The sequence below is a fragment of the Dioscorea cayenensis genome, chromosome 16, assembly GCF_009730915.1.
Source record: "Dioscorea cayenensis subsp. rotundata cultivar TDr96_F1 chromosome 16, TDr96_F1_v2_PseudoChromosome.rev07_lg8_w22 25.fasta, whole genome shotgun sequence".
NCBI classification, from domain to species: Eukaryota; Viridiplantae; Streptophyta; class Magnoliopsida; order Dioscoreales; family Dioscoreaceae; genus Dioscorea; species Dioscorea cayenensis.
In genome coordinates this window covers 8,404,952-8,429,320 of record NC_052486.1, presented here as the reverse complement: position 1 = coordinate 8,429,320, position 24,369 = coordinate 8,404,952, and positions in this window count along the sequence as shown.

Genomic DNA, 24,369 nt, shown 5'->3' with positions numbered 1-24,369 from the left:
CTAAATTGGTGGAAGCTCAAGCCCTTCCAACCAATGATGCTAGAACAGTAGTAAAATTTCTGAAGAGGTTGTTTGCTCAGTTTGGAACCCCACGAATCATCATAAGCGATCGAGGGACTTGTTTTTGTAATTCACAACTCGCAAAAGTGTTGAAGCGCTATGGGGTGCATCATCATCTTGCTACCCCCTATCACCCACAAATGTGTGGTCAAGTGGAAGTCACAAACAGGGATCTCAAGAGGATCTTAACCAAGTCTGTGGACAAGGAAAGTGGGATTAGTCAGAACAGTTAGACGACACACTTTAGGCTAATAGAACAGCATACTAAAACGCCAGTAGGGACCACTCCTTATAATTTGGTTTGTGGAAAATCCTGTCACCTGCCTTTGGAGTTGGAGCATAGAGCATATTGGGCAATTAAGGACATGAACTTTGACTTGCGCAAGTCGGGATAACAAAGAATGCTACATCTTAATAAACTATATGAATAGAGGATGAAAGCATATGAGAATGCAAGGATTTATAAGGAAAGAATTCGGAAATGGCAAGACAAGCATATTAAATATCCGAAGGAGTTCAAAGTGGGTGATCAGTTGTTGCTATTCAATTCTCATCTACAGTTATTTCCGGGGAAGCTCAAGTCTAGATGGTTTGGCCCTTGCATGGTGACCGAAGTTTCATCTCATGGGGCTGTTGAGATTACCCATCCGGAGAAGGGTACATTTAAGGTAAATGAACACAGGTTGAAATCGTACTATAGAGGAGAGGTTAGTAATGCCGACAAGGGAGTATTCTTCCTTCACGAACTCCCATGAGGTAAGAAGAGGTACATCAAGCTTAGTGACGTTAAACAAGCACTTCTTGGGAGGCAACCAAAGTGTTTACTGTTTTTCTTAATTGATCGTTTAGTTTTTGAATGAATAACTTGTGAGTGTTGGTGTCTTGATTTTTAGATGCTTCTGCTGTGTGTTGTATTGTGGTTTTTGATGTCATCGTGTGTATTCATGTGGATTTGGCGAAGATTTAGTCGCTTGAGCTTGTTTTAAATGTTTCCGTTGGTGTATTCTGTATAAAAGGCCAGGATCTGAATGTGTAAACATGTTCAAGAAATTTCTGCAGAGCCTACAGAGTTTTCTAAGTCATCCAGAGAAAACACACGGGCGTGTGGAATTTCCGCATGCCCGTGGAGTTGTATTGCGAGCTCATCTAGAGAAGGCACAGAGGCGTGGATTCGCCCCTGTGGGCAAACTTGTGAAAAATGCACGGGCGTGGGTATATTCCGTATGCCCGTGCGGATCTCTGCAAACAAGCTTTCTCCATCCCGAGAAGACACAGGGGCGTGCGGTCGCCCCTGTGAGTTGGGCCTGTGAATGTCATGCCCGTGCGGAAATTCCACACTGGCATGCGAAACACTTAGAGATTCTTATCGATTAGACAGAGAAGCCACAGGGGAGTGCGGCAGCCCCTGTGGGTCGGGCGCACGGGTGTGGGTAATTTCCGCACGCCTGTACGGTTGCGTTCAGAGAGGTTGAGTGTTTTTTTCTAGAGAGCGCACAGGGGCATGCGTCTGCCCCTGTGAGTCTCTCGTGTGAAGGCACAAGGGCGTGCATAATTTTGGCACACCCGTGTGGATGTGCAGGCATCATAAAGCTGCGTCCCATCTTTATAAGTCTTATAAGACTCTCTCCTTAGCACACCTTCAACCGCTTGGAAAACACTCGCCAGCATTCTCCCGACCTCCCAGCGTTGATTTTGAGTCGATAATTTGAAATTCTCGCCGATTTCAAAAATTTTAGTTTCATCTCATCGGTAAACCCTTGTTTTATCTTGAGGATACCCTTATTTGATTCAATTCGATCTTCTATGATTAAACTGGCAAATGTGCCTCGGTTTCATGCTAAAATGGTTGTGATATGTTTTTAATGAGCTTTAGAAGTGAGGGAGAGGGGTATTCGTGGGTTTTTCTCACAGGGGCCATGCGTCTTTCACACCCCGTGAATCCACACGGCAATTTCCACATGACCGTATGGAATCTTGCAATACTAGTGACAAGGTCCCCTTCCGTATATCCCGCAAGTGCACGGGTTTGTCGAAGTAATAATCCGCTTCTTAGCTATGTGAAAGATCAGTAGTGGTAAGTGTGACAATGATTTAATTCTCAAAAGTAAAAATAACAAGTAAGAAAGCACGAGTAAAGGAGGAGGTAAGGCAATCTATAAAGATGGGGTACTCGGATAATGCTCCGCCTAGGACAATCGTTTCAAGTGCAAGAACCCTCTATTATGCTTCCTAATCAATGCAATGGTGAGTCATGGAAATCCTTAAATACATAGTCCCAAATCTAAGGTTAACTATGCCTAACTCTATACATGTCCCGGAGGAGAGATTAGATGACCTCTCAACCTTGCACTCGCATAGAGTTGCAATGAGCTCTAGGGATTCCAAGTTATAAATCTCTTCCTAATTATAGACCTAACCCTTTGGTCCAGGTGGAAGGTCCCTAACCACGATTAAGCCCTAGATACTAAGATCACCTCAACGCTTCACTCCGTTGCACTCGCAACTAAGCCCCAGCGGAGTGTCATCTCTTAGACCATTCACTCTATTATGGACGCAAAGAACTCGAGAAACGGAGATAGAATCTATTACGTCAGAGGGGAAAGGGGACGGTCCTGTACCTCTCGACTCATCCTCTCAACCCTCTCCAACCTAGCTTTGTCAAACACTCATGGTGTGTCACTCACTCACAAGGTTACCAACAAGAACCCTCAACCCTAGTGTCACTCTAAGGGAAATGTTCATACAATCAAGCATTCAAGGTTGGAACTCACAATAAACATCAGATAATTGAAAGCATAATAAAGAGATTCAATGAAACGAATACATCCTAAGGTTCATAAATACCCAAGTACCCACTAGGGGTTTAGCTCTCCATGGAGCTAAATACAATCAAAGAAATAGAATGTAAAAGCAATGAATCCATAGAAAAACCCCCCTCCATGGTCGTGTCGATGGTCTTGTGGAGAGTCCTCTACTCGTCACAAGGGATCCTTTGTCCGGTCTAGGATACACCTCACCAGATCGGTGCCGACGAAAGCTCTCCCAATAACCTTCTTCCAAATGACGCGCGATGTCGGAGCTGTAGAACCTATCCAAAACCCTAGCCAATATCCCTCAAAACCCTAGCCGAAGCCCTCTCTCAAGTTGGGGAAAAAATGGAGAAAAGAATACTGAAATCGGGGCTGAATCGGCTTTAATAGGGCTGGAGTCGGGCGACTACACGGGCCTGTGGATTTTTCACACGCCCATGTGGAATTTCCACACGGGCGTGGATAATTTCCACACGCCCATGTGGATTCTCTGAATTCCTGTTTACTCGGTCGGATGTGAACAATGCTGTTACAATACTTTGCTACAGTGCTCAGCTACAGTATCCGACCTGAATAGCTTCCCGAATCCATACTTTCATCTGGGTAACATAAATGGGCACACGTTCACGTCGTGGGTCACTTGCTTCTTCAATGATAGACAAATTGGTGGAGCTCTTGTTCTATGTGCATAAGTCGGAATGCTCGAGTGTGACTGCCTTTGTGCCCCTCCAAATTGATGTGCCAACTCGAATACGAGGAGGTTGGCACACACTCTAGCATTTCACACCCGACCTATGTCTTCGCGTTTGAACCTTAGCAAGATTTCCTCCAAAATCGGTGCATTATGATCCACATTGGCTTCTTTCCTTCATACTCGGCCTCACAACCCTACCTGCATGAAAGTAACATAAAAACACACATATTAGTGTAAAAACCCGAGAAAAGTAATGCTCAACATAAAGTAAGAATACTTCGCATTCATATCACACAAGCACTTATCAATGAACTCCCCAAGGTTCACCTACATCCTGTGGCCTTGGGGGTCTAGTGTTCCATCAAACAAACAAGTATAGAAAACTCAAGAAAAACACATAACAAATGCATAAGAGGCACTCCCTAGTCCGAATGATGATGAAGAAGAACAATGCCGGCCAAATGACTCTTCCTCTAGCCTAAGGAATGCCAAATGCTCCTCCTCCCTTGATGATGAAGCTCTCCCCTTGAAGTTCAAGCTCTTGATTACCTCCAAGCCTCAAGCCAAGCTCCATCAAGATGTCTTCGTTCTTCCTCTTTCTTCATTAAGTGTTGGCTGCCAAAAGTCTTTCCCTCCCGTCTCCCAAAAATCCTCCAAATCCTCTCCTCTCACCCCCAAGTATCCTCTCCCCAAAATATTAGGCCGTATGAGCATAAAATGAGACTCAAAAACCCCAAAAAAAGGTCCATAATTCCTCAACGAGGGGTCCATAATACCTCAATGAGGGGGTCAATGAGGCAGTATGCCTTCAAACAATCTATTCTCTTCTCTGGATACAGTATCTATCCCGGTGTCAATCCAGGGCAGCATTGAGGCCCTATGCCTTCGATCAACTCCTGACTCAAAAATCATCCATGTGCTACAGTGGTCTTGCTATATTGTCGATGCTACAGTGCCATTGCTATAGTACTCCAGCTACAGTATCTACTACAGTGAATACTCTACGATACCACAACATGGTTTTCTTCTCTTTTTTGTCAAAATCATATCTTCGTGTCCTCCATCGCTCTTTCATGCCTTGCGAAGCAAATAATATACGATTAAGCATGAAACAAGCATCAATTCTTATAAAAATACATGCTAGAGGTATCAAATACATATACTAAAATAAGTACATTTAGACACTTATTAGTATAGAACAACTCAATTTCTTGATTTATTTTCATTTGTGCTTGTGGAGTTCTTTACTTTTGAGCTTGAGGTCATACATTTAGCTGTTTATCATTGTGCCCCTATTCCTCATGTTTGTCTACTTGAGGACAAGCAAATGCTTAGGTGTGGAGATGTTTGATAAATGCCTAAATATATGTATTTTATATGTATAACTTCTATATTATTCATGTATTCTTTGATGAATCGATGCCTGATAATGCCCCTTGCGTGTGACCCACAAGTACACGAGTTTGTCGTGTAATAAATCCTAGGTGAGAGGGGTATCATATCCACAGGGAGTAGGGAGTACAAATACTTAAATTGCTACTTAACCACGTGAAAGTGAACATTGATATTGTCGATAAAATGTAATGTGAACGAAGACAAAAGAAACAAGAATGAGAGCCGCAAGTAAGTGAGAGGTAAGGCAATCGATAGAAGTGGGGTACTCGGACAATGCTTCCCCTAGGATTAATGTTTCAAGTGAAAGACCCACTATTATACTTCCTAATTAATGCTCAATGAGTCGTGGGAATCTTTAAGCACACCGTCCCAAATCTAAGGTCAACCGTGACTTACTCTATACTATGTCCCGGCGAAGAAATTGCTCAATCTCAACACCTCACACTGTGTAAAGTTGCATGGAGTTCTAGGGAATCTAAGTGATAAACCATCTTCCTATGTGTAGACCTAACCCTTTGGTCCAGGCGAAAGGCCCCTAGTCACATTTAAGCTTCAGACACTAGAGTCACTTCAACGCTTCACTCTGTTGCTCTCGCAACTAAGCCCAAGCGAAGTTCATCCTCTAGAACTTCACTCTATTGTGACCGCAAAGAACTCAAGGAAATAGAGGTAGGATAAATCACACCAAATGGGAAAAGGGACGTTCTGCTACCTCTCGACTCACACTCTCAACCCACTCCAATCATGCAATGTCTAACCCTCGTAGTGTGTTACTCATCTACAATGATTACCAAGATGGACTCTCAACCCTAGTGTCACTCTAAGGGAGAAATCATTCAACAAGCATTCAAGATTGGAACTCAATTGAAACATCAATTAAGGAAAGCATAATAAAAGATCAATGAAACAATAACATCCTAGGGTTTACAAAATCCAAATAACCACTAGGGGGTTTAGCTCTCCATGGAGCACAATACAATCAATAATGAAATCGAAAGTAAAACAAGTGTTCCATAAGGAAACCCCCTCGGTAGTCATGTCGATGGTCTTGTGGAGTAGCCAAGTCTTCTCCAAAAATCCCCTTGTGCGGCCTAGGGCACACTTCGCCGGATCGGTGCCAACGAAAGCTCATCCAATAACCTTCTTCCAAGTGGAGCACGGTGTTGAATCCTTAGAACCACTCCAAAGACGTCCCAAAAGCCTCTCTAAACCCTAGCTGATGACCTCTCGAAAAATGGATGAAAGTTGGAGAAAAGGGGAAAAGAAGATCCCAAAAATCAGTCTGAATCGCGGCTTAAATAGGGCTAGAATCGGGAATCCACACGCCCCTGTGTATTTTTCTAACGGGCTCGTGGAATTTCCAGTTTTCAGCCGGATGTGAACAGTACTGCTATATTGGCGGAGGTCTTCTTATCAATACAGTACTCGGCCAAAATACTCTTAATTCCATGCTTTTCATTGAGGCAACATAAACTGGCACACGTTTATGTCGTAGATCGCACGTCTTCTTCAATCAAAAGCTTCATTGCGGAGGTCTTGTTATCAATACACAAGTCTGGATACGCAAATGTGACTACCTTTGTGCCCCTCGAACTCATTATAGTGACTTGAATTCATGGAGGTTGGCACACATTCACGTATATTGTAGTCCCACCTGTGTCTTCGCATTTGTTCCTTCCAAGATTTGAACAAATAGTGCGTTTACGATCTAGTTTTGACTTTTTTCTCAATACTTGCTTCACTACCCTACATGCGCAAAAGAACACAAATACACATGTATTACCGCTTAAACCTGCTAAAAGTAATGCTCAACATAAGGAAAGAACACTTCGCATTCTTATCACACAAGCATTTATCAATGCCATTTAAGGGTTTAGATAGATTCATTCATGTTACAGGCCTCAAAATAGCCTAGGTGAGCTCAATAACGCAATGATAAAGAAATCAACACCGAAAATAACGGTTTAGAGTATGGTACTGTAGCAATGATAAATGTCTAAATGTATGTATTTTATATGTATTTGTGTGCATGGTTATTGTATGTTATCGATGAATCGATGACCTTTTATAGTTTAATTGGTTTTTTTCGTGTTTCAGGCATAAAACAAGTCCAGGTGAGCTCAATGAAGCAATTCAAGAAGAAATCAACATCAAAAACGGCATTTTAGAGCCACGTATTGTAGCAGTTTTACTGTAGCAACTTACTAAAAATTTTAGCCAGTTTTCTGAGCATCCTCACTGCCCATATATTGACCATAAACCAACCCCTTCCCTTAATCTTTGATGCAATGTTCTTTTGATCGTGTTATCATGATCTACTAAGTTCGCTTGACTTGCTCGTGCCATTAGACGGGTACCTTGCTAAATAATTAAAATCAAGATTTAGAAATTAAAGGAAAGTAGGGCAGGAAATGGTGAAGAATTCCTTGCTCGATATTTCCCTCCAAGTAAGGTAGCTAGGTTGAGACAAGGGATTTCAACATTTAAATAAGTTGACTATGAAACCCTTTTCGTGGCCCACGAAAGGTTCAAGGACCTTCTGAGGAAGTTCCCCCACCATGGTTTATCTTCTTGGATAAGGGTATAGATGTTATGTAATGGGCTGAATTATCATACTTATTAGCCCCTTGATGACACAGCAAGTGATTCTTTGAGCAATAAGTACCCTGAAGATGCCGAGAAGCTTATTGAAGACATGTCAAACAATGACTGTCATTGGAGCATACGACAAAAAACACCAAGGGCAGCGGGTATCTTTGAAGTGAATGATAACACCGCACCGGCTGCAAAGGTGGATGCACTGACGAAGAATGTCATGGATAACAATGCATTAGCTGCAAAGGTTGAAGCATTGACACAAAGATTTGATCAGTTCATGTTGGGATCTACAAATTTTAAAGCAGTTATGTCATGTGAAACATGTGGAGCCGGACATACAAGTACACAATGTCCCATCTTTGTTGCCTCCTCAACACCAGTGGAGATAGTAGATTATGTCATTGGAGGACAAAGAGGACCGGGGAACCCTTATGGTAACACCTATAACTTGGGGTGGAAGAACCACCCAAACCTTTTTGAAAATCAAGGCTAATCACAACAAAGGCCCCCACCACCTCAAGGAAGTCAGTATCAAGCTCCTCCAAAATAAGAGAGGAAGTACACCACTGAGGATGTCTTGGCCAAGTTCATGATCAACACAGATTCAAAGTTGGTGAATGTAAACAATAGACTTGATGAATTTGGCATGGTGTTGAGGAACGTCCAAGCTTCTATTCAATCCCTTGAAACCCAAGTAGGACAGCTTGCTAATGCAAATTCTGAACACCCATTGGGTAGTCTACCGAGTAGTACTGAGAACAATCCGAGGTAACACTTGAAGATTGTTACCTTATGTAGTGAAAAGCAATTAGAGGTAAGGGCCAAGAAGATCCCAAGTGCCTCAGATGAAATGGTAGTCGTTCAGGAAGACCCTAACCCAACTAGAAATGTCAGTGAAAAGAGTGGAAGAAACAAGATGAAGCTTGTCCCCAACCTCCAACTTCAAGGGTTCCTGAATATAAGACTGTAATGCCATATCCAACAAGGCTTAAACAAGACAAGGAAGATGCTCAATTCAAAAAATTGCTTAACATCTTCAAGCAACTTCACATTAACATCCCCCTTATTGAAGCCTTTTCACAAATGCCCAAGTATGCAAAGTTTATAAAAGATCTCCTCACCAACAAGAGGAAATTAGAAGACTTGAAACTGTAAATCTTTTAGGGAATTACTCGGCAGGAATTCAAAGGAAATTACCGAAGAAACTGACTAATCCCGATAGTTTTATCATCCCTTGTGTGATCGGGGAAGGAATGCAAGAGAACGCTTTAGCAGACTTAAAGGCTAGTATAAATATGATGCTCTATCACTTGTTCTTGAAGCTAGGGTCAGAGAATCTGAGTCCTACAAGGATGAACCTACAGCTAGCAGATTGTTCAGTGTGAAAACCCTGAGGAGTGATTGAGGATATGCTCGTGAAAGTAGATATGCTCATTATTCCGGTGGACTTCATGATCCTTGATGTGGACGACGATGTCGAAGTCCCTTTGATCCTCAGACGTCCATTCCTCAACACTTCATGTGCTTCGATTGGTGTAAAGGGGGAAGATGACGTTGAGAGTCGGGGAAGAAGAAGTGGTCTTCACCCTTCCAGAGGCTATGAAGTACACACTTGACCATGATGACACTTTGTATTTCATTGAAGAGACTGACTTGATTATATATGATTGTGTGTAGGAGGTTTTGGCATTAAACCCATTGGATGAATATTTGGAAAGAATTGAAATCAAAGAAGTCAAAGACAAAAAATCTACTCTTCTACAATACAACAAGTGGCCCGAATAAAAATTGATTCACCATCTCATGGCAAGAAAAAGAAAACCTTTAAGAGGATGTCGAGGAAAGCAAATGAAAAACTTAAAAAGAGTATGGATGTTACCATGTTGCCACCTCGAGATTTAGACTGTTTATACTTTGAGGACCAAGTTAAGTTTCAAATTTTTTCATGTCTCTCAATGAACTTCCTATGTGGCAACACATCAAAGGTCGGAGGCCGAATGATTCCTTGAACCCCTCGGCAAGGAGCTCCCATAGACTCCACTCAAGGGGTGGCTTCCTTTGTCTTCAACATTCTACGACCAAGCCCTAGGGATGGATATCACCCAAAATCACACTATCCTTATTGAATCCTCCTTAGAAATGCCCTCCAAGACTTTCTCCTACCTCAGATCAAAGATGGTGGTGATGAGCTCCAAGAAGAATGTCTCCCCCCCTCTGAAAATGCCCCAAAGAGCTCTTTCAAAGCTGGTCTCAAGATGGCCTATGGGCTGGTTCACAATCAGTATACAGGCCATGATGATGCTCAGGAAACTGGCCAAAATTTTCAGTAAGTTACTACAGTAACTGTTACAGTAAAACTTCTATAGTGCCCAGGCTCTAAAACGCCATTTTTTATGCCGATTTATTCTTGAATTGCTTCATAGAGCTCACCTAGACTTCTTTTATGCCTGAAACATGAAAAGAACCAATTAAACTATAAAATGGCATCAATTCATCAATAAAATATAATAACCATGCACATAAATACGTATAAAATATGTACATTTAGACATTTAGCAAGCAACATTGTAGCAAGTAATTAACCATGAAGATTGGATAAACGGCAAAGTCTCAAGTTTTGTTGATGGGCAACCTTACAGCCATGAGGATGCCCATAAGCTAGCCAAAGAATCTGCAGCTTATTGTTGTAGGGCAGAAATCCCGAGGCTCTCATATGCATCCTTGTACCAATGAACCAATCCGTGAGGCCATCTAGAGAGAAGTTTAAAAGAGAGTTTTAGGGCATTATTAGCTATTCATCATCCCTTTCTTTGAACCTCTCAATGCCACACTTTAGATTAGGGGTGAAGGAAGGCGATTGAAGTCATTTTTGAAGATGAAATCGATAGGAGAATCATAATCTTGCGAGATCTACCCTTGATCCTACTTGTAGAAGCATGGAGACAATGAGGGAAGCCACCCCTATTGTGGCGTTCATGGATGCTTTCCATAAGATTCAAAGCATCATTCAGCTTCTAATCTTTGAGGGAGTCTTGTTTATGATTGCTTTAGTTGTTTTCATCATTTTGAACCTTGCATTTATTTGTATGGACTACTAAACCCCAATGTTACCGATGCCTATGAACCTTGGTGGGAAATTGCTTGTATGAATGCTTAGTTTGCTTTATATGTATGTGGTTTGATTTTGTGGTTCAAGCTTTGTATTCTTTGATGTATTGAATTACATGAGAAATCTATGGTTTGATTGCTAGGTTGTACTTGGATGTGTGGGATACGCCCTTGTATTAGACTCATTTAGCTTTGAAGGGATATATGTACCAATACAACAAGGGATTCAGGTATTTGGTGCACCCTCCAACCATTAATGATTAACGTAGTTGTGTGTTTGACCCTAGTTTGAGAATCATCTATCACCAATGTGATCATAGGAGGATTTGGCGGGAAGAAATTCTGAGCCAATACTCGTATGAGATTAAGGATAATCACCGAGGGATTCGAGATTACTTACTTTAGGAATATCTTGCTCCAAAATCACCACTACTTTGTAAAACTAGTATTCTTCTAGCATTAATAGCCCCGAAGGAATCCGCATCCGTGACCATTCTTTTTTCTAGATTTCCCACTCTTTTTTGCCTCAGTGTGTAGATTCTTACTTTAGTTGTTTTTACCCATTTTAGTAGTTAGGACACTAGTACTCGAACTTGTAGGCTAAACACCGAGTGAAAAGGAAGTAAGTTTAGCTCCTTGGCCTCGAGGAATACTAGCCTTGTGTCACACATAGGGCCCGTTTGGTACTTTGCATGAAAACACTTTCCCTGCAAAGTATTTCCTTGCATTCATTTTTCCTGCATTTACTTTCCCTGTAAAGTAACAATACGTGTTTGGTATGAACCTTGAAAATTGCGATTGAAATACATGCAAAATGAATTCCTTTGTTTGTTATGAATAACTTTTCCATGCAAAGTTATGTTTATTCTTAATTTTATCCTTCAATGAATATCAATTATTTTAATTTTAACTATGTTTTAATTTTCACATTAATCAATGGTTTATATATAAATAATTTAAGAAAATTGCTTATATACACAGCAAAAGTAGATATTTAATTCTTGCTTTTCTATTATGAGAAATATGATTACCCGAACTTTATCCAAGAGGCACGCTTTCTATATGAATTTTGGCAATCTTTTTGTGGATAGATCTCACCTTAAGAAAAGGTATTGTGCAAGTTTTTTTCAATGAGTTTTCAATAAGAATCCATTATCAATAAAACAATATCAAAGGCAATAAGAAAATTATCTTAAAAAAATTACAAAAAATTATATGACTTACCGAGATTGGCTTGCGCTACGGTTTTGAAAAGGAAGACAGTGGAGAAGTTCTTCGCTAAAATTAGGGTTTTTAAAAAAAAGACAGGACAAAAGAGAAGAATTTTAATGTTAGATAAAGGGTGAGATTGGAATTTTATGTCTCCTACTTTCTCACCCATGATGTAATCCGTTTCACACCCCCTCCCCTTGTGAATCCTTTTCATTGGTCAAAGGGAAAGTAATTACAATTTGACAATTACTTTACATGGTCTTTTTTTCAATCAAACATATGAAAGCTTTTCACAACCTCATCTTTCCAGGGAAAGTTGTTACTTTCCCCCATACCAAACGGCCCCATAGGGTATTACTTGAAGACACCGTGCAGTTGCGGGAGATCACAATCATCGACTTTATCATTATTGATGTCGATGAATTAGTGGAAGATCCTTTGATTCTAGGTCACCCCTTTCTTGTAACATCGAAAGCTCTCATTGATGTGAATGATATGCAAATGATGTTGCGAGTTGGTGAAGAACAAGTTATCTTCAAGCTTCACCGGGTAATGAGGCACTCACCTAATGAGGATGATACATGTTTTGCAATTGAGTTTATTGATGATTTTATTATTTCCTGTGTAGGAGTTGTTTGTTGAATACCCATTGATTGAACTAATCAAAAAAGCTAAATAACAGCCTAACATATCTTTAGTTTGTAACAAAGGAGTACTACATCAACCATTGACCAGAATTATTTTCTTGGTGAGATCTTTTCAATTTCTGAACCTATTGCATATTTTAATTATGATCTAGTCAGGGGTATTAGAGGTTGTTCCATCTTTATGAACCTCCTTGATTTATGCAGGTATGTCATACTAAGTGACGTAAAACAAGCGCTTCTTGGGAGGAAACCCAAGATTCATTTGCTTTAATTTTTGTTTTAGCTAACTTATGTGTTTTGAATAAGTCATGATTTGAATACATTCTTGTTACAATTTTCATGCATTTAGGTCCATGTCTTTAACACAAAGTTATCCAAATTTCTTTATCTTAGTTATGCTTTGACATTAGATTATATTTTAGTCAATTTGGGTTGTGAAAATAAGACATCTGTGTTCTGGGAGCAGTACATGGGCTAAACATACCCATATAGCTGGCCGTGTAGTTCTCACTTTCCTCAAAATTTGTATTGATTCTTGACACAACCTTGTGTGTGTGTACCGCAAGTTGATGAGTGTTAAAGTAATAAAGTACTCAAAGAGCTGGAAGTCGAATCCATAGGAAATAGACTCTACTTACAAGTAAACCTTACTAAAATAGCCAAGTCATCAATTAATTGGTGAACACAATTAATATGTTATCAAAATATGTAAAATAAATAAATAAACACACGGTCCAAAGAGAGGTAACAATCAAGAATGAAAGTGGAGTACTGACACACCTCTTGCGTGCGTGTACCGTAAGTGCACGGGTGTCAAAGTAATAAAGTGCCCAATAAGTTGGGTAGTCAAATCAACAAGGAATGGTAGTATTAGTAATAACCACTTCTCAGTTATCTAGTCAGAATCAAGATTATCGTGAAACGAACTCAATCACAATAATATGAATGTTGTAAGCAAGTAAAGAAAAAGTAGAAATGAGTTCTAACTATATTGGAGACCTCTCTCTCACCAAAGCAATAAATCATGCAATACAAATCAACTACAAGGATTAATACGACATGCAAGCAATGTGAAAACAAGATTGAAACTCAATTAAACTTGGATTTAATAGAAAGTATAAAGCAAGTCAATACAAAGATAAGATCCTAGGGTTCACATGCCCAAATACCTACTAGGGTTTAGCCCTCCATGGGAAAATTACAAAGCAAGTAATAATTTAATGAAAATCAATAAAAACCACGAAGTAAAACCCCCTTGAATTTGTGATGATGGCCTTAATGGGTCGCTCAACATCTTGAAGGGTCCCTCTCTGAAGCTAGGTCGCCGAATTTACCCCCAAAATTCACCAAACACCTCATCTCAAAACTCTAGCCGCTTTGCCCTTCAAACGATAGAAAAAAGACTCCTAAGAATAGGGCAAAAGGGCTATTTATAGTCAAAGACCACATCTATCACGTGCCTCAACGCGACCGCGTGGAAATTTCACATGGTCGTGTGAACAGTATTTTACTACAGTGATGCTAAAGTATTTTACTACATTGCTCTTCATGACATGGCTCAAACACTCATCTCTTGAGGCCACATTGACAGGCACACATCCGCATGGTAGGTTATAAGGCTTCTCATAGTCTAACCATCATTGGGAAGATTCTTGCATTCTTTACACAAGTAGGGACATAGGAATGTAACTTCCTTTGTGTCCTTCCAACTTGAAGTTCATCTTGAATTCTCTTGGAAGTTGGCAGACATACCCATGTGCATGAGCTCCTCTTGTGTCTTGATCCTTATGTTGTACAAAAACTCCCAAAAGGTGCTTCTATAACCTATCTATGCTTCATTTTCTTCTTTTAAGGCTTTCACATCCTATGTGCACAAAGGAATACCAAATACAATTTATGAGACATAAACTATGGTAAAACTGATGTCTAATGCATATAAAACATATGGAGAAATATGTCTGCTCAAGCACTTATTAGGTATTCGGACAATGCTCCTCCTAGGATTTTAGCTTCAAGTGTAAGACTAAAATTATGCTTCCCTAATTGAGATTCAAAGAGTCATGGAAATCCAAAAACACAAGGTCCCAAATCTAAGGTCAACCATGACTAGTCCCCTACGAAATCCCGGTGGAGAGAAGAATCTTGACACCTCACACCACATATGATTGCTTAAAGCTCTAGGGATTCCCAGTGATAAACCTTATTCCCAAAACTAGATCAAACCATTTAGTCCATGTGAAAGATCCCTAATCGTATATAAGCCCCGATGGAGAGGTAACTCTCAATACCTCACTCTTATATGATTGCGAAGAACTCTTGCAATGTGGAGGTAGGATAAATCACATGGAAGGGGAAAGGGGATGTTCTACTACTTCTCGACTCACCCTCTCATCTCTCTTCAACCTTAGTAAATCTAATCCTAATGTTGATGGTCACTCGTCAAATGGATAATTAAATAAAGTTCTCAACCTTAGTGTCACTCTAAGGGAAAACCAAACATCAAGCACATAAGATTGAAACTCAAATAAATTGTCCATTATAAGAAATACAATAAAAGTCAATGAAGTAAATGCATCCTACGATTTACATATCCGAGTACCTACTAGAGGTTTAGCTCTTCATGGAGCAATATAATATCAAAGATAAAGACAAGTAAAACTGTGAACAATCCATACAGATAACCCCTTTTTGTTCCGTGATGATGGTCTCCAAGAGCCGCTCTTCCTTCTCCAAAGACTCCTCCGTCAAGCCTAGAGCAACCTTAGCGAATCGATATCATTGATGGCTCCCCAAATAACTCTTCTATAAATAAAATCAATGTTGAATGGTGTAGAAGCACTCTTAAACCTCACAATAACCTCCTCCAAACCCTAGCTAAAATCTCTTCAAAAGGTAGGAAAAAGATCCCCCAAGAACTCTTTAAAACGCCTATTTAAACTCTGAAATCAGGCATCCACATAGGCTCCTATATGCCCATGTGGAAAATCCACATGGGAAATCTACACGGGCATGTGGAAAATCCACATGCCCGTGTGGATTTCTAGCATCACATAAAACTATACATAGAGATTCCAAATTTCACTCATTTTTTCTTTTTAGGCTACCCGGACTAACACTGACCGGCGTCTAGGTCATGTGGCATTTCATGATGTCTAAAACCATTTGGAGAGCTCTTAAAATACTAGAATAACCAGGACATGAGCGCATGACTGCCTTTGTGCCCTTCTACATTACTGATTGACTTGAATTCTTTAGAAGTTGGTACACACTCTCATGTGTATAATCATGCTTTGTATCTTGCTCATTATATTACATAAAATAACCCCATAAAACACCTCCATGACCTATTTTTGCATTCTTTCTCCTCAGCATACCTTTATAACCTTAAATGCACAAAAGAAGACAAAAACACAAGAATAAGCCATAAAACCTAATAAAAGCAATACTCAATGTTAGTAAATCATACTATTTAATATGCATACACAAGAACTTATTAATTCTTAAACCTGAAAAATACACGGGTAGAAGAAGAGATATACAGTAGTGTTCTTGGCCATGTAACTTTCAGTTTGAGTGGAGAGAGTTGTTATTCCGGGTAGAGATTTACACGGTCAAATGAAATAATACACGGGCAAAAGAACACGGTCGTGTAGATCCGGGCAGAGAGAAACTTCACTCTCAGCCATGAAATACATGTACAAGCCATGTGCATAGCCCGGTAGCCTCTCGCATGAGTTATTGGGCAGATGAACTACACGGGCAAATTTATACCATCATGTAGTTGGAGTGCACTGCCTCATGTGTGCTTGGTTACGCGCAACATTAGCATTTTTCATTTTACCAAGTAAACAGGTATATGATTGGATCTGCAAGTGCACAGGTTATCAAGTAATACCTCTTGCACAAGCACAAGAGGGAAGGGTCATATTCCATAGGGTTCCAAGAGCTACTATTACTTCCCCATAGATGGCACTGTCTAGTCTAACAAAGTTAGGTTTAAACAAAGTAATAAAATAACAAAAGAAAAGGCTATAAACAAATAGACTATGGCACACCATGTAAGCATATTAAGGAAGAAAATAATATAATAGTGTGTGGCCCCGGGGCGAGGATCCCCTCTGGACTTCTAGAGCTAGAAGGATGCTATAATTACAAAGGCAATGGTGGTTTTCGGCAAAGAAACATCCAATAGTAGGTTACCCTGATGGTCATGGCGATAACCCCTAATCCCATACGAGTATTGGCTCGGAATCTTTTTCGACCAAATCCTCCTATGATTGAATTACAACCGGGAAATCTCTAATTAGGGTCAAACACAATATCTAGGTTCATAGCTAATGGTTGCATAGATACGAAATACCCGATGTTCATGGTGTATTCATACATGAATGCCATCCAAGCTAAGTGTGTCTAGTACAAGGGCAATGGTCAGTCAACCAAGCACAACCTAGAAGTTGAACCACAGAGTTCTCATACAATCCAAGACATCAATGAACACAAAGCTTGAACCACAAACCAAACAAAATGCACTAGATGTAAATCACAACATCCATACAAGCAAGTTTATCCCAAGGTTCACCAGCATCGCGGTGACCATGGGAGTCTAGTTCAACATGAATAACAAAGAAATCTCAAGATACATATGAAAAATAAAAAAAAACAAATTAACTACCTTGAAATGTTGACTAGAAGGTGGTGATGAGAGCTTGTCGATCCATGACGGCAAACTCCTTGATGATCTCCTTGATAGCAACCTTCTTCTCCCCCTTGATCTCGCTCGTTAGATTCACCTTATCCAACCCCTTGAAGCCCTAGAAGATGATGGTGAAGAAAGGGTGGCCAAAGATCCCTTCAAAGATGCCCTAACCTCTCTTTTAAAGTGTTCTCAAGTTAGCTTCACGGCATGCTTCACGGCTTGCTTCATGGGCAAGAAGAAGCCCATCAGAGCCTCAGAATTTCTGCCAAAATTTCAGTAAAGTTCTATAAAAAAATGTTACAATACATGGGCATCATCACGGCCATTAGGTTGCCGTCAACAAAACCCAAGACTTCGTAAATTCTTTATCCCGCTGTGCTACAGTGCTTGCTATATTACCTGACACACCAATTTGTATGCGTGTTCCTTAAGTGCATGGGTGAAGAAGTAATAAAATACTCGGTGAGTTGGGTAGTCTAATCCACAGGGAATGGAAGTATTAGTAGTAACCACTTCTTAGTTATCTAGTCAAAATTAAGATTGTGATGAAATGAACTCAATTGCAAGAATATGAATGTCACAAGCAAGCAAAGGGAAAGTAAAATAAGGGAAGTCTCACTCAATAAAGATCAGGTAGCCGGGCATTACTTCCCTTAGGATCTAACATGAAGCGCATAATCTACTAAATGTTTCTAAACCGAGTTAGATGAGTCGAGGTAATCCAAGAATAATTGGGGCCTGCCTCCAGGCCACCGATATTAGTCTCCTACGAGATTCTGGTGGAGAAATAGCTCAATCTTAACACCTCACACAACATATGACCAGAATAAACTCTAAGGATACCTAAGAGTACAACTGATTCCTAAAGATAGATCTAACCCTACTTCTAGGTGAAAGATCCCTAACCCTCTACAAGGTCCCGGTGAAGAAATCTCTTAATCTCACGCCTCACACCAAATATGGTTGTATAAAGCATAGGGAATATGGAGATAAAAAGCACTCATTAGAGGAAAAAAGGGGCACTCCGCTATCTCATGACTTACTCACTCAACCCTCTTCAATCTTGGAGTTCTAACCCTAATATAGACTTATCTCTCACCAAGGCAACAAATCATGCAATAAAAATCAATCACAAGGATTAATATGACATGCTAACAATAATAAAAAAAGATTGAAAGTCAAATAAACTCGGATTTAATAGAAAACATAAAGTAAATCAATACAAAGATATGATCTTAGGGTTCACATGCCCAAATACCTACAAGGGTTTAGCCCTCCATGGGAAAATTACAAAGCAAAGAATAATGCAATGAAGAACAATGAAAACCATGGAATAAAACCCCCTCGAATTTGTGATACACCCCTTCCGTGTGTGTACCACAAATACACGGGTTATCAAAGTAATAAAGTACACTAGTGAGTGGGTAGTCGTATCCATAGGGAATAGTAATCAGAAACACAAGAATTGCTATTTAACTATAGTGAATATGATTCAAAGTGGTGTGAACAATATCGATGCAAATAAAAAATAAAGAAAATAAGAAAGAGACACAAGAGAATAATAAGAGAGGCAATCAATAGAAAATGGGGCACCCAGACATTGCTCTCCCTAGAACTATTGTTTCAAGTGCAAGACCAATCATTATGTCTCTTAACTAATGTTTAATGAGTCATGGAAATCCTATAACACACGGTCCCAAACTTAAGGTCAACCATGACTAACCCTACAGTATGCCCAGCGGAAAGGAGTACTCTCAACGCCTCACACTGTGTGGGGTTGCAAGAAGCTCTGGGAACTCCAAGTGATAAACCCTATTCCCTAATATAGATCTAACCCTTTCGTCCAGGCGAAAGACCCCTAGTTACAACTAAGCCCCAGTATTAAGGATTACTTCAACGCTTCATTCTATTGCTTGCGCAACTAAGCCCCAGTGGAGTTCCTCTCATAGCACTTCACTCTATTGTAACTACAAAGAACTCTTGGAATGCGGAGGTAGGATAAATCACATCATAAGGGAAAGGGGATGTTCTACTACCTCTTGACTCACCCTCTCGACCCTCTCCAACCTAACTTTGTCTAACCCTCATAGTGTGTCACTCATCCACAAAGATTACCAAGATGGATTCTCAACCCTAGTGTCACTCTAAGGGAAAATCAACTCAACAAGCATTCAAGATTGGAACTCAATTAAAAACATCAATTAAAAAAACAAAATAAAAGGTCAATGAAACAAACTCATCCTAGGGTTTACAAGTCCAAGCACCCACTAGGGATTTAGCTCTCCATGGAGCAAGATACAATCAATAATGAAATCAAATGTAAAAGCATGAAATCCATAAGTAAAAATCCTTGTAGTTTGTATCGATGGTCTTGTGGAGCAGCCTCGTCTTATTCGAAGGTTCCCTTGTCAAGCCTAGGGCACACCTCACCGAATCGACGCCGATGAAAGCTCCCCAATAACTATCTTCCGATGAAACACGGTGCTGAAGGTCATAGAACCACTCCAAGTACCTTGCTTAAGCCTCTCCAAACTCTTGCCGCAAGCACTTCCAAAGTTGGGGAAAAGATGAGAAAAGGATTCTTCAAAATGTTTCAAGTCGCGGCTTAAATAGGGCATCCACACGAGCGTGTGGAATTTCCACATGGGCGTGTGGAATTTCCACACGCCCGTGTGAACCTCCAGGATTGTAATTCCTACGGGCTATGAACAATAACTACTACAGTAATTTTGCTATAGTGATTTGCTGCATTAAACTGCTACAATACTTCACGGAAATGCTCCCGAATCCACACTTTTCATTGAGTCCACCTGAATGGGCACACATTCATGTGGTACATCACTTTGCGTCTTCAATAAAATCACATTGACGAAGATCTTGCTAGCATTGCACAAGTCGGAACACATGAGTGTGACTGCCTTTGTGCCCCTTCAAATTATGTATTCACTTGAGCCCAATGGAGGTTGGCACACACTCACACGTCTTTGAGCACAACTTGTGTCTTCTTGTTTGTTCACTTCAAGATTTCATCAACAAAATGCATCCACGATCAACTTTTGGTTTTTTTTCTTCTATGCTTGTCTTCATAACCCTAAATCAACAAAAGAACACCAATATACATACATAAGCGATAAAATCTGAGAAAAGTAATGCTCAATACAAGAAAAGAATACTTCATATTGCTAATACACAAGCACTTATCATTTTGTGATGATGGTCTTGATGGGTCGCTCAACGTCTTGAAGGATCCTTGTCTGAAGCTAGAAGGCCCCCTTGATGCTATGACGGAGAAAAGATCTATCAAAGTTGGTGAAGAACGCTCCCCAAATTTGCCAAAGACCTTCTCTTAAAACCCTAGTCACTTTGCCCTTCAAATGCTAGCAAAAAGTCTCCAAAGAATAGGGCAAAAGGGCTATTTATAGGCTTAAATCGCAACTGTCACATGCCTCCACACGACCGCGTGGAATTTTCACGCGGTCATATGTACAATGTTTTGTTACAATACTGTTACAGTGTTTTGCTATAGTACTCTTCATAAACACGGCTCACATACTCTTCTCTTGAGGCCACATTGTAGGGCACACATCCACGTGGTAGGTTATAAGACTTTTCTTGGTCGAATCATAATTTGGAAGGTCTTGCGTTCTTCAGATAGAGTAAGGACATGGAGATGTGATTGCCTTTGTGCCCTTTCAGCTAACAAATTGGCTTGAATTTTTCTTGGAAGTTGGCACATAACAACGCCCCTTGCGTGTGACCTGCAAGTGCACAGGTTTGTCGAAGTAATAAATCCCAGGTGAGTGGGTATCGTATCCACAGGAAATAGTGAATAGAAACTCAACAATTTCTATTTAACTAGGATGAGAATGAATCAATGATGGTGTGAATAAGATTGACATGAAAAGGCTAAAAGAAATAAGAAAGAGAGGCACAATAAAATGATAGGAAAGACAATCGATAGAAATGGGGTACTCGAACAATGCACCCCCTAGGACAAATGTTTCAAGTGTAAGACCAACTATTATTTCTCCTAATTGATGCTTAATGAGTCATTGAAATCCTTAAACACACGGTCCCAAACCTAAGGTCAACCGTGACTAACTCTATACTATGTCCCGGCAGAGAAATCGATCAATCTCAACACATCACACTGTGTAGAGTTGCAAGACACTCTACGGATTCCAAGTGATAAACCATATTCCAATGTATAGATCTAACCCTTTAGTCCAGGCGAAAAACCCTTAGTCACAATTAAGCCCTAGGTGCTAAAGTCACTTCAACACTTCACTCCGTTGCCTATGCAACTAAGCCCCAGCAGAGGTCATCCCTTAGACTCACCCTCTCGACCCACTCCAACCTTGCTTTTGTCTGACCCTCATGGTGTGTCACTCATCCACAAAGGTTACCGAGATGGTCTCTCAAACCTAGTGTCAGTCAAATGGAGAAATCATTCAACAAGCATTAAAGATTAGAACTCAATTAGAAACATCAATTAAGGAAACCATAATAAAAGGTCAATGAGACAAAAAGCATCCTATGGTTTACAAATCCAAGTACCCACTAGGGGTTTTAGCTCTCCATGGAGCAAGATACAATCAATAATGAAATCAAAAGCAAAAACATGCAATCCATAGTAAAACCCCCTCGGTATTCATATCGATGGTCTTGTGGAGTGGCATCGTCCTTTCCAAAGATCCCCTTGTCAAGCCTTGGGCACATCTCGCCGAATCAGTACCGACAAAAGCTCCCCCAATAACTATCTTCCAAGAGAATCATGGTGTCGAAGCCGGAGAACCACTCCAAAAGCCTTGCCAAAACCCCTCTAAACCCTAGCCGCCGGCTTCTCAAAAGATGGAGAAAAGATGAGAAAAAAGGATGTTGAAATCGGGCTGAAAAACGGCTTTAAATAGGCTGGAATTGAGCATCCACACGCTCCTGTGGAATTTCCACACGCCCGTGTGGATTCTCTGGAATTCTGATTTTTGGCCGGCTGTGAACAGTAACTACTACTATAAATTACTGGATTGATTTGCTGTAGTACAGTAACCTGCTACAGTCCCCCTTGCGCCAAAAACACTCCCAAATCCACTTTTCATCGAGGCAACATAAACGGGCACATGTTTATGCCGTAGATTGCATCGCTTTTTTCAATAAACGGGTTTATTGGTGAAGATCTTACTATCATTGCACAAGTTGGGATACGCAAATGTGACTGTCTTCGTGCATCTCCACCTCATTGTAATGGCTTGAATACATGGAGGTTGGCACACATTCACATATCTTAGAGCCCCACTTGTGTCTTCGCATTTGTTGCTTCCAAGATTCCACTAATTAGTGCGTTCACGATCTACTTTTGGCTTCTTTTCTTAATACTTAGCTTCACAACCCTACATGCGCAAAAGAACACAAAAACACATGTATTAGCGCTTAAACCTGATAAAAGTCATGCTCATCGTAAGGAAAGAATACTTCGCATTCTTAACACACAAGCAATTATCTGCACACACCTTCATGTACATGAGCTCCTCTTGTGTCTTGATCCTTAGATTGCACAAAAACTCCGAAAATGTGTTTTTATAACCTATCTTTGCTTCTTTTTTCTTCCTGTAGGGCATTCACAACCTAATTGCACAAAATAACACCAAATACACTATATGAGACATAAACCATGGTAAAAATAATGCTCAAAGCATGTAAAATAGGAGAAGAAAAATTCTGGGGAGATACAGGGCCAGAGATAGAAGTAGACGGCTGTGTACAGCAGCCCATGTACACCAGAGTCCGCTAGTTTTTAGGCTTTCTCCTGGGAGTTAAGTGTAACTGTTAGCCCCTATTAGTATAAATTGAAGGTTTGAAGACCTTTTTACGTCATCCAAGTTTTGGCCGAATTTGGGGAAAAAAGGTTTAGAGATGATTGGCTATGGTTGAAGAAGGCTTTAAAAGATTGAAGAAAGAGTTCGAAGGAGTCACCGAAGTGACAATCCCTTGGTGATGATAGCGGCTCACATCATCTCCATCCACATGGCATAGAGAAAGGGGGTTTTTCTTTATATGTTTAGGGTTTTAGAGAATGGATAAACATGAGATCCATGGAGGGCTAACTCCCTTAACTACCCGGATTGATGTACCTTGGGATTGTTTTATTTTTTGATTGTTTTTTTAATTTATATTTACCTTTTGCTTCTAGATTCATCCTTGTTCTCATTGTTGGTTTTGCATATCGAAAAGTGGCTTTACCATTTTGATGTCACTTGTTTATTGCGAGATCCTTGCGATTAGATCACACTTGGATGAGTAGGTATCACTGATGCTCACAAGAGATAGTAAGTGTGCCATGTACCTTTTGATAGGAAATTCAGTGGTTCATCGCCGATTCTTGACGTGGAGATCCTAGAGCCCATTGCAATCATGCAAGGGTAGGAGTCGGAGAGATTCTTTTCTATCTCGAGTATAGGTTTAGACACTAAGGAGTCTTGAGAGAGCACATGGTGTGTTTTTGGTTTCCTTTATTCCGTTTAGCTAAGGTTTAATCTCTATTAAATTACAATCATCATATTCAATTAATTCCCAAGTGAAATTCGATCAGGGAACTACTTTATTCACTGCATTCAGTTCCTTACATCCCTTAACTACGTCTTTTGCTTGCTTTTCTTATTTATTTTTATTTTCTAAAAAAAAAAATTTGATTCGTATTTTAGCTAGCTAACGAAGATAGGGTTAGTACTTCTACTATCTAGTCTTTGTGGATTTATCCTTGATTTTGCATGTATTACTTCGATTGACGTGTACACATGCATGCATCTACTTTATATCGATCAAACGTAAACCAAGACAAGATAAAAACCTAGGCACAAATTAAAATTTTGCATGATATGAACAAGGAACATGGATGACAGTCATGTCAGAAATTCAAGATTTTGAAATGTCAGCTTCTATGAATTGTAAATAAAAAATTCATGCATCAATAAATGTTTTGTAGTTAGAAATATAATTTAAACCATGAGCGGAATGGAAGAAACAACAATTAGCAACAAGTGAAATGGATAAAGCTTCATTGAAAAAATCACTACAACAAAAAAATAAACAGTTCTTAACGTGGCAATTTCTAAGATTAAAAGCTTACTAAACAATGATAGTAAGTTGTTTTCA